Source organism: Arvicola amphibius, chromosome 5 (genome assembly GCF_903992535.2).
Source record: "Arvicola amphibius chromosome 5, mArvAmp1.2, whole genome shotgun sequence".
In the NCBI taxonomy this organism is placed as follows: Eukaryota; Metazoa; Chordata; class Mammalia; order Rodentia; family Cricetidae; genus Arvicola; species Arvicola amphibius.
This window is the reverse complement of record NC_052051.1, coordinates 121,022,719-121,037,272: the sequence shown is the minus strand read 5'-3', so window position 1 is coordinate 121,037,272 and position 14,554 is coordinate 121,022,719. Positions and strand designations below refer to the sequence as shown.

Sequence of the window (14,554 nt, the reverse complement as noted above, 5' to 3'; positions counted from 1 at the left end):
CTTGACAGGTGTCAGTCATGAATAGAAAGAAACCACTAGCAAGTCAGCTAAACAACTCCTCCCCACTTCTGCCCAGTGACATTGGGGATGTCAATGCCAAGGCAGGTGATTGTCATTTTTGCCTTTGCTGATTTCTGCTCATTTCAGAGTCTTTACACCATCCGTAGAGGACAGGCCCTGCCTCCTCTGCAGATGCCTGATTGTGCTGCGCCCGCCTTATAATCCGTCACCCATGTCAAAGGCCCTTGGCCTGACCCTGAAGATGGTGCATGCCTGGCGATGGTCTGTGTTTAAAGACACTCTCTGTCTGGAAAACTGGGGGCCTCTTAACTATTCTTTGCCTCTGCGAGCCAGGCAGGCACCCTTTCTAAAAGACCAGCTCTGAGCCCCTTATCACTCACTGCTACCTGCCTCTGGTCACAGCTATTTCTCAGCTCTGGATGTTGTGATCTCAGATTGTTGGATAACTTTGCAAGACTGAGCCAACTTCAGCTACTCACTGCACCTGGACCTTAGTGTTGTCTGGCTGGCTTTATCATCAGAAGAGAAGCAGACAGTATATAGCTTTGCACTCCTGGCCTATAGTTCAGAAACATTTCCCCCATGGGTTGGGGTATTTTAATGTGTCATAATCTCTACCCATTTCTCCACGCTATTTCAAGATTCTATGAGGGACTTCCAACACTAAGTCCTGTAGCCTTATAGCCTTTCCTTTTCTATGTGATCTTTCATTCCCTCCTGGCTGGGCAAAGATCCTGATCGAGGAAAACAATTGCTTGTCATCACCCCCTCCTGCCCCCCACCCCCGCCCCCTGCACACACATTTGCTTTCATCCTTCCCTTTAGGCCCATTAGCTCCTAACAGAAACAGAGTAAGAGAATAAGTGACTTGTCAAAGCCGTCCTGACTTGGAGCAGCCTTGTGTGATCGATCAAGCAGAAGTTTCTTTTTTTTTTTTTTTTTTTTTTGGTTTTTCGAGACAGGGTTTCTCTGTGGCTTTGGAGCCTGTCCTGGAACTAGCTCTTGTAGACCAGGCTGGTCTCGAACTCACAGAGATCCGCCTGCCTCTGCCTCCCGAGTGCTGGGATTAAAGGCGTGCGCCACCACCGCCCGGCCAAGTAGAAGTTTCTTGTCACCGAGTCTGAACACGGTGGCTAGTTCACCTTACACCCTCAATTTAACTAACACTGTTAGAGCAGCTCCAGGCTAAATATGTTAGGACCTTGTAGACACCTTAGCACCTGATCGATAAAGACTCAAGGTTGAGAGGTGATGGGCTGGCGGTCACAAGGCTGGGTCCGGTAGGCTGTTGAAGGTTCCTGAGTGGTCTTTTAGACGGTATAGCTATTTAGATAACCTGTGTCAATCCTGAGGCCTGGTCTTCCTGCTGAAGCCTAATAGTGGTGATGTGCCCGGACTGCCGCTTTGGGTGTGACAGCGTAATTAAGGCCATAGCTAATAAGAAAGGAGTTACCGGTCTTCTGACAGTAAATTTGGCACTTATCCATGTCCTGAGCACGTAGTGTTTCCATTTTCAAGTTGTGAAAGATAATCCCACCAAACTGGAATCCCTCTGTGTTAGTCAGCTTTCCGTTGTTGTGACTATACCCAAGGGAACCAGTTCAGGAGTGCTTGCCCTGGCTCACCACCTCAGAGGTTAGCTAGCCACATTGTTTCCGAGGAGAGAACTGTACCTCATTGACAGCTAAGAAACAGAGAAACAGGAAAGGACCAGACTGATGTCCAGCCCTTCAAAGGCATGTCCTCAGTTATTTCCCCTGAACAGTGCCTACTTCCTGATGTCACGTTTGTCTATGAACTCATCATTGATCCACTGGTAAAGTTAGATCCGGTCGCCTCTCAAAACACAGCTGGATTTTGACATAATGTGAGCTTTTAACACACTGGTTGTCAACCTTCCTAATGCTGTGGCCCTTTAATACAGTTCCTCATGTCGTGGAGACCCCAACCATAAGATTATTTTTATTGTTACTTCATAGCTGTAATTTTTCTACTGCTATGAATAATGATGTAAAGTCTGTGTTTTCTGATGGTCTTGGGCGACCCCTGTGGAAGGGTCAGTCGTTCGACCATTAAAGGGGTTGCAACCTACAGGTTAAGAACTATTGCTTTAACATGAGCCTTTTCGGGGTACATTTTGAGATTTAAATTACAGGACGCTCCCTCAGCGTTTGGATCTAGATGCCTGTTTGCTCACTTGGTTCCCTTCTGTTTATTCCCGAATATCTGAGAAGCTGTAGTGCAATAGTAACTTGCTGTGGCCTTCAGAATTACCTGCCTATAAGTCAGTCAGAGGGATCTCAGATGTAGTTAACTTCTCAGACTGCTTGTCCCGACTTCAGTAGTAAAGAGAAGGCATTTACAGACATGGATGGCCATCGCTGCCAACTGTCTGATCCTTCAGGCCAGTTCAGCTGCTTTTACTTCAAATCAAGGAGGTAGTCTCCAGCTAGTCTTAACCGACCACATCCAAAGGCCTCTGAGGAGTTGTAGCAAGGTGTGAGGTCACATACAGTTCCTGGAACGATGCTGCTTTGTTGCACAAACACTGGTTTGAAGTCTCTTGAAACAATGGAAGAGCAAGAAGTGCTGGCACTTTGAGTCTTTCTTTTGGCCTGCTGGATGCCTTGGCAGCTCTTTATGCAACACACCCATTCCATTTCACAGTGTAGTGGGCAGCCTGATGTATTGGAAGGGACACTCTCTCAAGGTCTTGCTTGCATTTAAAAAAAAAAAAAAGTGTTACATGGAGTTTATCTTTGTCCCGTGAACAATGTAGATTCCCTTCCTCGCATTTATTTTTCTGTTATGTATCCATTGCTCATCTGCTTAAACACCTGTACTATTCTTCAGTCTGCTTTTATGATGAAATAAGCTCAGAACTGGTCTTTAGAGGTAGTAGTGTTGGTTCCTGTCCCTTCCACTGTCTAGTCCGATGGCCCTGGTCATGTGGACTCAGCCTTTGACTTGGCCACCTCACACTTACAAGATGGGGGTAATCAATAGCACCTGCCTTAAAGGGTCAGCCTGATGACGAAGAGGGACGTGTGAAGAGTATGTGTCCCATTGCAGTTGAGGTCAGGTGTCTTTTCATACCATAACCCTCTGTAAAACGTTCGCCGTCTCCATCCTATTTCCTCCCATCCCCCTCTCCGCTGTGGTGGTGTTTGCAATGCATACCTCTTTATCGTGTATGGAAATGTAAATCCTGTGTCCTCTTGAAAGTTACTTAATGCACAGTGTCAACTCTACAGCCATGTCCCTGTCACCTGTGACCATCTTTAGTATCTGTAGTCTAACTGCATGCCATTGTCTGGTGAAGCACACGATTGTGGTTCTAGCTCCCTGCTTCCTATAGTGCTATAGCCATCAGAATCATTTTCTCTTTTGTTAAACAGAAGAACTTAGTTGGCCCCTTAGTCTTTGTCCTATAAATCTTGACCATGCCCGGTTGTGGCTGTAATGGATATGGGAAGGCTTGCAGATAATGTGGACAAGCTGGCACCGATTCAGACTCTATTTGTTCCTTCAGTTCCCATCTGAGCCCAGACCTCTTTGGCTCTAAATAATGTATGGCTCATTTTACATCCCATTCCCAAAGCTGGGGTGGGGAAGGCTCACTGATGGCTGCCTTTTTACTCACTCCTGCTTTCCCATTCTGTAGATGACAGCAGAGCACGGCCACACACCAGATCTGTTAACTTACTAGTACGCAGGGAAACTTTGACAGGCCTGGTGCACATGGCACGATTCACTTAACACATAACAATAATCTCCTTTTCAGAAAGAGCTCTTTTTTTTCTGGTTTGGTCATATGCATGCATGTATGCTTTTGTTAGTGTGTTTTATTACTGTCTTCTCTACCAGACAACTTTGGGAAGCCCCAGGCTATGGAAGCCTCCCTTTGCTGAGCTCTGAAATATACTGGTTTTTTTGTTGTTGGTGGTGTTTGTTTTTTGTCTTCAAAACAGCTAGTGACTAATGCATTTTTTAAATCCCCAGTGGCAAAACCCTAAACAAAGAGGAGTTTCCAGGGTCCCAGAGCCAGTGAAAGTTGACCCAGTGGTTAGTTCTGACTTGTGTGCACCCAGAAGCCAGCTTTGACCATCTCACACTGTACGCATTCTGATTTGTGGTATTATCAGAGTTTGAGTTTTTACTTTGCTTTTTAAGTTTTCAAATATGGGGCGGGGGGAACTTATGGCTGGGGAGATGACTCGGTGGTTAAAAACATGCCCTGTTCTTCTAAAGGACCTGAGAAGATATTCCTAGCCCCCATGTTTGCAGGTCACAGCTGCCTGTATCTCTATCTCCAGGGGATCCGGCACCCTCTTTTGGCTTCTGATGGTGCCTGCATTCATGTGTGCACACCCCCACACAAATACACGTAATATAAAAATAACGAAAAAAAATCAATCCTTAAAATACAGGAGTTCAAGAAGAGGTCATCTAATTTCGGTAAGGAGAATTCAGAGTCAGTTTTGAGATGGAGACAATCTGGCTGCTAACCTTGAAAGATAAGCATGGATAGAAGGGTTTGGCTGTGATACCGGCAGGGATAGATGCAGCTGGATAACTATGCTTGAAAGGCAGAAGCAAGACTGGCAGTGATATGGGGCAAGAGAAAGATGGCTTGGAGACCGCAGGCAATAAATGTGGAGGTGAAGTCAAGACAGTTGATTGGGACGAGATGTTGAGGGACCTCTACCATCCTTTCTGGATACTGGTGCCTCTCAGGATTCCCCTAAAGCAGGGCTTCTACCAGCATGCCACCATGAGGCTGTCCTATGTGCTCACCGTCGGGTGCCAAGCAGCAAGCATCCCAAGTACCCTTTCCCCTTCCTTCTGTATTGAAACCAAGAAAGTTTCCAGACATTACCAAATGGCCCCTAGGAACAAATGAACTCTTGGTTGAGGACCACTGCCCCCCAAGGATAACATGATTAGAACCTTTATCCTTGCAACAAGTAGTGATGTCCATGGCGACCCTCCAGGAGGTTCGTAACCATGTCCCAGGGCTTATTTTCTCTTGAAAACTGTATACTTTCTTCTCCAGTTTGTTGGTCTTCAATATTAAATTTTCATTTGCATCAAGTAAAGGAAAACTGGGGACCTAGCTTCTTGCCTGGAGTGCCTGATTTCACAGAGTCCATCCCCAGCCCTAAAAACAATAAAAAAAAAATCAGGTAACAGTGTTGCTCTAGGGCAGGCTTTTTATGCCTGCAAAGGCTACATCACCTACCACGCTTTTGTCCTTGTTTAGAAGAACATGTAGCTAATTAAGGAGGGTGAGGGCAGTGGCTGAAGAAGGAAGCCACCTTTGTTTCTAATTCCAGTTACCATGCCTGATAAAGGCTTTGGGATGTCAGAGTTCAAGTTGCTTAAAGACACTGGGGAACAGTTTTATGTTAAATCCATTTATATTTAACCCAGGCTCCAGGCAGTAGACAAGGGAGCTTGGGCAAACAAAACAAAATTGGTCGGCAGCCTCCCCCTCACCCCAAGCCTCATTAGTCATGGTTTTTGAGTGTTCTGTTGGTATATGCCCTGGAATCCACACTCTAGACTGCCCGTATTTAAGAACCATGACTGAAGAGTCAAGCTACAGAAACTGAACCAGATAAACTAAGATATGGTCAGGTCACTTGGAGGAAGGGTCAGTTGTTCTTCCCGGCCGCCTGGCTAGCTTAGACCCAAAATAATCACACAGAAACTGTATTAATTAAATCACTGCTTGGACCATTAGCTCTAGCTTCTTATTGGATAACTCTTACATATTAATTTAACCCATTTCTGTTAATCTGAATATCACCACGAGGTCGTGGCCTACCAACAAAGTTTCAGCATGTCTATCTCCGCGGCTCCATGGCTTCTTGCTCTAACTCTGTCTTCCTCCTCCCATGCTATAGGCTAAGCCAGTTTATTTATTAACCAATAAAAGCAATGCATAGACAGAAGGAGCTCCCACACCAGTCACTAGTCACACGGTTACACCCCTGCAAGATCTCCCAGGGAATCTCCACCCTCACCCCACCTGAGTAGCTGCAGCTCCCATCAGGTCTACTCCTGGGTTTACAGATTGTTGGCTGCTCTGTCCGCTCTCTTCTACAGAAAAATAAGTCTATTCCTTGTTTTTTATTCTCCTCTGAGCCCTGGTTGCTTGATTTTGGGTGTGCACTTCGTTTGTCCATTTGTCCTTTTTCAAAATAGAGGACTTCCCAGCCTTCAAGCTGTCCCTATTTGAAAGAGCCCAGACAGCAAAGCCCCACCCCCGTCACTAGTCAGGACTTAATTCACAATGAACTTAGCGTGAACTGCAATTCTTAAATCTTGTTAATATGTTTTGCTGTTGAGCCATATTTCTCTCTTGAACTCGTAGTAAATTGTTTTAGCATGTTTGGGGATGGCAGTGGCTCCTGAGCAATTGAATTTGGTAAACTGTTCCTCTACGTGCTCCTCGATGGGCGTAGAGTTGTAAAATTTTGGAATCCTATAACCAGGCCATTCAGGATGTCAAACAAAATAGATGGTCTCTTTGTGGAGACCTTTCTTTGGGGGTCAAGTCTGTGGACACAGGAAGGTCCTTGCTGCCTGCTACGCTGACAGAGCCATTTGTTATTTCCTGCAGGTCCTCAGAGTTATTTTCTCCAGCCTTCCCTTTTACACAGCTGCCCCAGCATCCCCGATATCCCAGAGAACTAAAATCTCACCTTAGAGACAGCTTACAGGCCAGGGTTCAGAGTGGATGAACCCAGCCCCGTTTCACTTCCTCCTCTTGAAGGTGAAGTCTCAGCTACATGGAGAGATTGAGGGTGTCAGGCCTGGGATTTGAGTCAGGCTGGGGTGTGGTAATGTGCCTGGTCACTGGTTCCTTCCTGGCTCTTGTCTGTTTCATTTAGTACGGAGCGTGGCGTCCGGGTTTGCATGCGGGCAGAGATTCTGACAGTGGTGCGTTCTTTATTTCATTGTCAGTGTCAGGATAATATTGATTCCTTTAAATAAAATTAAAATCACCTGCTTGTCTCCTTTGACGCAGGTACTTCTAGAATGGGCGGTGAAGTTGAAACTGTTAGTTGTCTATTCTGTCAGCGTTATCTAAATGTTCCTTACGAAAGTTGTCTTCTCTGCGTGTGTGTACTGGGCTTAGACCTGGACATCTCTTCTGCTATTTTTCATTAAAACCCTTGTTACTGTTTATCTCTACAGGATTATAGAAAGTCAATAGTTACAAAAGTCACAGGCCACCACACTAATTACCAAAGTAAAGTTTTATAAGTTGGCATAATTTTTCTTTCATACTCTTTTGAACCAATCCAGGAAAAGAAAAACATGCGTCCCTGTTAGGAAAGGAAACAATTGAATTTGAGAACAGAGTGGGGAGAATTTAAAAGGTTATTCCACAGGTTTTTTTGACGGGGGGGGGGCGCTGATCTTAAATAGAAACATAGCCGTGCACTAAGAACCTGGATTACCCCATCATACTTCAGTAAATTACTGATAGTGTCCAGATCCATCTCCACAAACGTGTGGTGCGAATCAGTGGAGAAATCTTATGCTAAAAGCAAACTGTGGCATTATGAGATTGCAGGTTTTCGGATGCCCAATCTGAAATCTGACAGCCAGCAGTCTCCCCTCAGGGGCTCTGAAGGGGAACCAATGGATTTTGACATTGTGCTGGAGACGAGGTGAAAATTGTGTAGATGGAATCAGGACAGGGAGTGAGGTTGTAGACATGTAGAGACAGCTGAATTAGTCTTCCCATTTCCTTCTCCGGACACTTCCCGGGCACAACATAGATCCCCGAGCACCTTAGCTCTTAGTTCTGGCCTCCTGATAGTTCTGTCTGCCTGGAATCATTCTGGTCCCCCTGCCATGTGCTCTCCAGGTAGGGATTTTGAGTCTCCACTCTTCTCCAGGACTAGCTCTGGGGATGGTCAGACTCTGGCCCTTTTGTGCTGGAGGCAGCATTCTTACCCACACGGCTGAGACTGGATTCTCATTTGTCATAGCATTCATTAGCCCAGGCCCCTCCCCAGGAAGGAGGAAGGCTTTTACAGGATGATGCTGACTCTTTCTTTTGAGATAGGAAATAATTTTCTTAGGAAAGGTTTGACACTCTCTCTGACCTGGCACCCAAAAGAAGAAAGGAAGATTTGCAATAAGAAAAGAGTTAGAATGTAGAGAGATTCATTAGGAAAGAAAATTTTCTCTGCCCCATTCTCCAGCTTCAATGTTTCCGAGTCTGTGAATTAGCGCTCTTCTCTCAGGATATGAGCGAGAACCTGCACTCTGGCTAACCTTTTAAATAAATAATAGTAAGAAGCAGATGGGCTCCCGAGACACCCAGAGGACCAGCTGCAACGACCCATCACCCGGCAGCCGTATTCTCTGGGTTACTCATACAGTGTTTCCATGTACCCTGGGTACCTCATACAGGGCTTCCGTGTGCCCTGGGTAACTCCATACAGCACTTCCGTGTGCCCTGGGTAACTCATACAGAGCTTCCATGCACCCTGGGTAACTCATACAGAGCTTCCGTGCACCCTGGGTAACTCATACAGAGCTTTCGTGCACCCTGGGTAACTCATACAGTGTTTCCATGTGCCCTGGGTAACTCATACAGTGTTTCCATGTGCCCTGGGTAACTCATACAGTGTTTCCATGTGCCCTGGGTAACTCATACAGAGCTTCTGTGCACCCTGGGTAACTCATACAGAGCTTCCGTGCACCCTGGGTAACTCATACAGGGCTTCCACGTACCCTGGGTAACTCATACAGAGCTTCCATTTAAGCTCTTCTGCCCATGTGGATCCTCTTCCCCATCTCTCATTCTTTCTACCTGTTGAAATCCCTCTTCCAAGCACAGCTCTAAGAAAGCCTTCTTAAATCATCTCCAGTGGGCACTGTATCCACCTCACCTGTGCCTCCCTGGGTGGCTGTTGAGCCTTTTCTGTGACTCTCATCCCAAGCAACTGTGTGATTAGCAGACATGCTTTCTGCCGTCTAAGAGGCCAAGTCCTCCTTGGATAGATGTGTATCAGGTGTTGACTATGTACTGTCAACTGGAAGAAGGAAACCTAGGAGTTCACCTTTCGGGGTGGAGATTGCCATGTGTCTTAGTTAGGGTTTCTATTGCAACAAAATACCATGAACGAAAAGCAAGTTCCAGAGGAAAGGGTTTATCCTGCTTATACTTCCTTATCACTGTGCATCACAGAAGGAAGTCAGAACAGGAGCTCAGGCAGGGCAGGAAATTGGAGGCCATCGAGGGGTGCTTCTTACTGGCTTTCTCCTTCTGGCTTGTTCAGCCCGCATTGTTGTAGAACCTAGGACCACCAGCCCAGGGATGGTACCACCCACAATGGGCTGTGACCTCCTCATCAATAACTAATTAAGAAAATCTGTCTTACAGCCAGATCTTATGGAGGCCTTTTCTTAATTGAGGTTCTCTTCTTTTAGATAACGCTAGCTTGTGTCAACTTGACACAAGACTAGCCAGCACAGATGTGAACACAAACCCACCATTATATTGGTTGCACAGTGAAGGGAACTACAATTGCTTCAATATTTCCATGTGAGTGTTTTATATAGTTTTTGAAATCTTATTTGAAATTGGAGACTATCTTAGGGTTTTGTTTTTTTTTTTTTAAACCTCTGTCACAGAATGCCCATCCCACTATAGATATCTGCTTTGTATATTTGGACTTAGTCACTTATCAAATTAGCGATTAAAAAGGATGTGTATCATTCATCACGCTGTGATATTAGGCCCGCTCAAGTGTTCTCAAGCTTACAGAGGCCACCCTGTGAGTTCTTGAAGAGAACACAGCATCGTGTGTGGAGTGTAGTTCAGGCCTTTCTCTCCCGTAAAACCCTCCTTAAGACCCGTTCCCTTCCCCAGAGCCTAAGCTCACAGGGAAGGACTAACCCACAGGGAGCATGAGTAAGTTCTCAGCAGCCCACTGAGCTGACAGCAGCTGGGGTATTGCTGCCGTGTCTCTTCCCCTGCTGCTGAGCCAGTGGCACAGTGGCAGGTGGCTCAAGACTTTCTACGGGGGCCACTGTCATGGCTATAGAGTTCCAGTGTCTATCATTCTGATTGGGGGACCTTGACTTTTACATCTGAAGAAGGGGACCTCCCCAGGCCAATGGGTTGTAACTGTGATTTGCCTTTTGAGAGTAAATACTGCCAGCCCAGCACCGTGTATTTGTGCTGTGTTAACTGTTTGCATTGGTTCAGACGCATTGATGGAATTCATCAAATTCCCCTGGGCTCCTCTCATGTTATATCTCAGAAAAATGAGGCTGGAGAAGTGTGGTTGGTTTTGATCCCACTCTGATGGCAGCAGCAGCCGAGGCTGCTGTACCTTCTCTCATTCTTGATGAACTTTACAGATGTCAGCCAACACCAGAAAGGATGAACTGGCCAAGTATGAGAATGTGGCTCTTTAAGGCACTGAGACACGGCTCTTCTAACTGAATTTAACTAAATTGTAAGCAGTATAAGTGACGACTTACAAAGCAGAACTCTGAATGGGGGGTGATCAAGAAGGACATTAAATGACTTTCCATACTTATAATTTAGTTTTTCTCTTGCAAATGTAATTTGTAACTGTCACGTTTTCCCAGTCACGGTTCTCTGAAGGAACAGAATGGACAGAATTTAGATACACACCCCGGGAATTTACTAGGCTGTCTCACATGATGGGTCCAGAGAGCTCAACAATGGCTATCTCTCACCGGTTTTGCCAAGAATCCAGGAGTTGCTCAGTCCACAAGACTGGATGTTGAAGCAGTCCCAATCTGAAACGGATATCCTAGAGGATTCCTGGAACCTCTGTTTGGAGCCTGAAGAAGCTGGTTGCAATATCAGTGAAGGAATGCAGTAGCTACGGGACACAGGGACTTGCCAACAAAAGCAAAGCAAGCAAAAACCAAGTTTTTTTTTTTTTCCTAAACTGGGCCTGCTGGCTCATGGCTTTAATTCCAGCACTTGTGAGGCAGAGGTAGGCAGATCTCTGAGTTCTAGGTCAGCCTGGTTTATATAAAGAGTTCCAGGACAGCCAGGGCTACACAGAGAAACATTGTCTCAAAACACACACACACACACACACACACACAGAGCACACACACAGAACACACACACACACACACACACACACACACACACACAGAGAGAGAGAGAGAGAGAGAGAGAGAGAGAGAGAGAGAGAGAGAGAGAGAGAGAGAGAGAGATCCATCTATATTCATCTATGTTTAGGGTGGGTCTCACCTCTTCAAATAATTTAATCAAATCCCTCACAGGAATACCCAGTGACTTGCATTTTGGTAGATCCAAGGTCTAGTCAAGCTGGCCATCAGGATAACAATCATGTAGATAGATAGATAGATAGATAGATAGATAGATAGATAGATAGATAGATAGATAGATAAATTTGGAAAGTCATAAACTAAAAGAAAAATTACCTGGAATCCCTCATTCCCATATACGTAATGCTTTAACAGTTTATTGTATAGAGAAAACTGATCTTTTTACATTGCAGAGTCCTAATGTGTAAGCATCTGCATATTCTTTTCTTGCAAGGAAAGCTGGAAGTGTAGCATGAGAGCTTCTTCCACGGGTAATGGGGGAGTTTGTCGCTTAGCTCCACTGTTCATCGCTGTAGCTGAAAGTTGAAGAAGAGAGAGATTAAAGACTAGAATGTTCTTCTCACCATCTACTTCTGTCTCACCAAAGAAGCAGGGTTGAGAGTGGAGGTACTGGGAGGAAGAGAGACCGAAGTGAGTTGGCAAACCAGTGTTCGGCAAGTGAGTTCTCTTGGCAACATATTCCATTCGTTTGAATCATGCTGTGTTGGTTTTGCTTCATTGGATCCTGAGCTGGAAGAACCACATGGAAAACTTGAAATATGTGACCCTGTGAACTAGGAAGCACTGGAGACAGAAGAACGTTGACAGCAACCGGTCCTGGAGGTGCAGTTGCAGGAGCTAGGATCTGAGCCTCGTGCGTGTTTGTTGAAGTCCTACTCCTTATCAAGCGGCTAGGCCTCTGGGTTGATGCTCTCCAATGTCTCACCCTCCAAATGCACACAGTTCCTAATAGAGGTGTTGATGTTTGTAGACAATTCCTGAATTGGAGTGCATGTATCTGTCACTTAGAGAACGGTGTGTGTGATTGATTGTAAATGAGAAGACACATTTTAAGTCAGTACAAACTGACTGAACACGTAGTAATTTTATAAAACATAACTATCTATACCATTTTTTTTTTCAAGAAAAAAATCAGCGCATAACCACAAAGACAACTGAAGATCTTTGAAGGAGGTTGGAGCAGAATTTCCTTTGATTTTCCTCTTTGGAGAAGGAAGCCAGGCACTTCTGAGCACCAGCCCTGCCCTGAAATGTCTCCCCTGTCCCCCATAGCTGGCATACTTGTCTCTAACAGCCTCTGAGAAGACAAATGCTCCTGTGCTAGGCTGCAAATGGATTAAAGCCGTGCTGATCCTCATCTGTCAGAACAATTAACATGGGGAAAACACTTGCCCTACTTACAGCAGATGGAGGAGGGGAGGGCCGGGGAGTTCTGTGGTGTCGCTCATAAGATTAATGTGGCTCTATGGGCAGCAGAGAGCATTGGATTTATTTTCTGAACATTACATGGATTTACGGGGATGACAGCGTCGGCCAAAAGCAACAGACTGTGTTCCTAAAGGGTTTCTGTAGGGTACTGAGACATGTAAGAAGCGTGACTTGGGAGTCGGATGGGGTGCATTGTGAGAGAGATAGCTAGATTTCTAACTGCAAAGCAGGACGTATTGGCTATTTTGTGTTCTCTTTATGTTGAATTCGAGGCTTAACAGGAACCTGGGTTTCCTAGAGGTTGTATAAATATTATTGTAGGACTTTCATGAACTAAGTGGGAAAGATAGAAGTGGCTTCAATCACTTGGAAACCACAGGTCTGTTTGAAGAAAGGCTTCAGATCTGCTTGAATTCCATTAGAGATGGCTTTGTGCTGTGGGGTACAAAGAAAGGAACACACAACGCAGCAATTAAGGGGATTTCTAGAAGGGTTTTAGTGTCCCCTGATAGAAGTGGCTTGGGAAAACATGGAGGTTAACACAGCAGAATAGAAGACAGCAGACTGAAAGACACAATTTACTCAAGTGCTGGATCAAATTTTAATTATAAGAAGCTTACAGAGCAACAGTTCCCAACAATCCTAATGCTGTGACCCTTTAATACAGTTCCTCATGGTGTGGTGACCCCGACCATAAAATAATTTTCATTGCTACTCCATAACTACAATGTTGCTACTGTCATGAATTGTAAATATCTGTGTTTTCTGATGGTCTTAAGGGACCCCTGTGAAGAGCTCATTCAACCCCAAGGCATAAGGACCCACAGGTTGAGAACCATTACTATAGCGGGAAGGAGTCAGCTTTTGATAGAGGTATAGCTTTCACTGCAAGGGACAGACCTGGGGACATTTTGTGACTGCTTGTTATGGTGGGATGGTTTGTGAAATTCTCTCTTTCTAGATACTCTTCCCAAAGAGCCTCATGGGTAAGTTTGCTACCCAGGGGCCCTCGTCTCTCTGTTTGCTGTCTTTTAGTTTCTAAAGTTCTCCGTTGCCCCCTACCATGACTTTGTGTTTGAAGGAGACATTTAGCCACTTTGCTGGAAAATCCTCTGCTCTCCAAAATCCTGTGACCAAGATTCCTTGTTTCTGAACCAGACCAACAGACATGAGAGTCACAGTTAAACGTTTGAGTATCAAGAACAAACAGACCCAGAGGGGTTTTTCCAGTGTGGCCCCGTGTGCATTCTGTCTCACCAGCCTCTCTTCCCCCCACCCCCACCCCAGTCTCCCCTCACCACTCATAGCCCATTTCCTGCTTGGCTCCCCTTGTCTCCCAGGCGTGTGCTTTGGTTTGGAAGCCCCACTTCTGTCTCTTTCTATGCTAGCAATTGTTGGGACAATTGTTCATCTGGACAGTGTCCCCAGTCTGGTTTTGTTGTATTTTGTCTGTTGTTTTTTCAAATTCTTTCACATACTGAAGAAATCTTAGATGCGGGATTTGGAGGGGCGGGGCTTCTGTCCCTCTTGCTGTTTGAAAAACAAGGAAACATTTTAATGTTACAGCATATTTTAAGTTAATGGAGATAAGAAGCAACATAAGTGTGATTAAGGACACTATAGTATATAAACTTGATTGCATTTGTTCAGCCATTAGGACAATAATAGGAAGTCTGTGTGCTCACTTGGGACAATTCAGCCAAAACCCTACTAACTTAATAGTCATACATATTATGCTAATAGCTTTTTAAAGAATAAACATATAAGCTAAACGCATTGAAAAGGTCCTGGAGACATCTAGTAGTTATTACAATCTTGATTTCGTTTTCTTGTGTGATCTCCTTAATGAATGAATGAATGATTTTAATTGAGATGGTAGCTTACCGTTAATGCTGCTTGCAGTTGTCTGTAGAGCTGAACCTTTGGCTTCTACATTTCCAGTTGCTTTTGGAGT

At 45.1% G+C, this 14,554-nt stretch overlaps 1 protein-coding gene and 1 long non-coding RNA gene across 3 annotated transcripts in view; one reads left to right on the top strand and one right to left on the bottom strand.

The window, feature by feature from the left end:
* Positions 1–14,554, top strand: part of Mcc (MCC regulator of WNT signaling pathway) — a 292,443-nt gene that overhangs the window by 146,873 nt on the left and 131,016 nt on the right. The gene's annotated exons all lie outside the window — the stretch shown is intronic.
* LOC119814545 lies at positions 11,509–14,546 on the bottom strand. Its single transcript, XR_005285431.1, has 2 exons — positions 14,485–14,546; positions 11,509–11,901 (listed from the first exon to the last, which is right to left on the bottom strand). It is a non-coding gene; the product is annotated as an uncharacterized LOC119814545 (long non-coding RNA).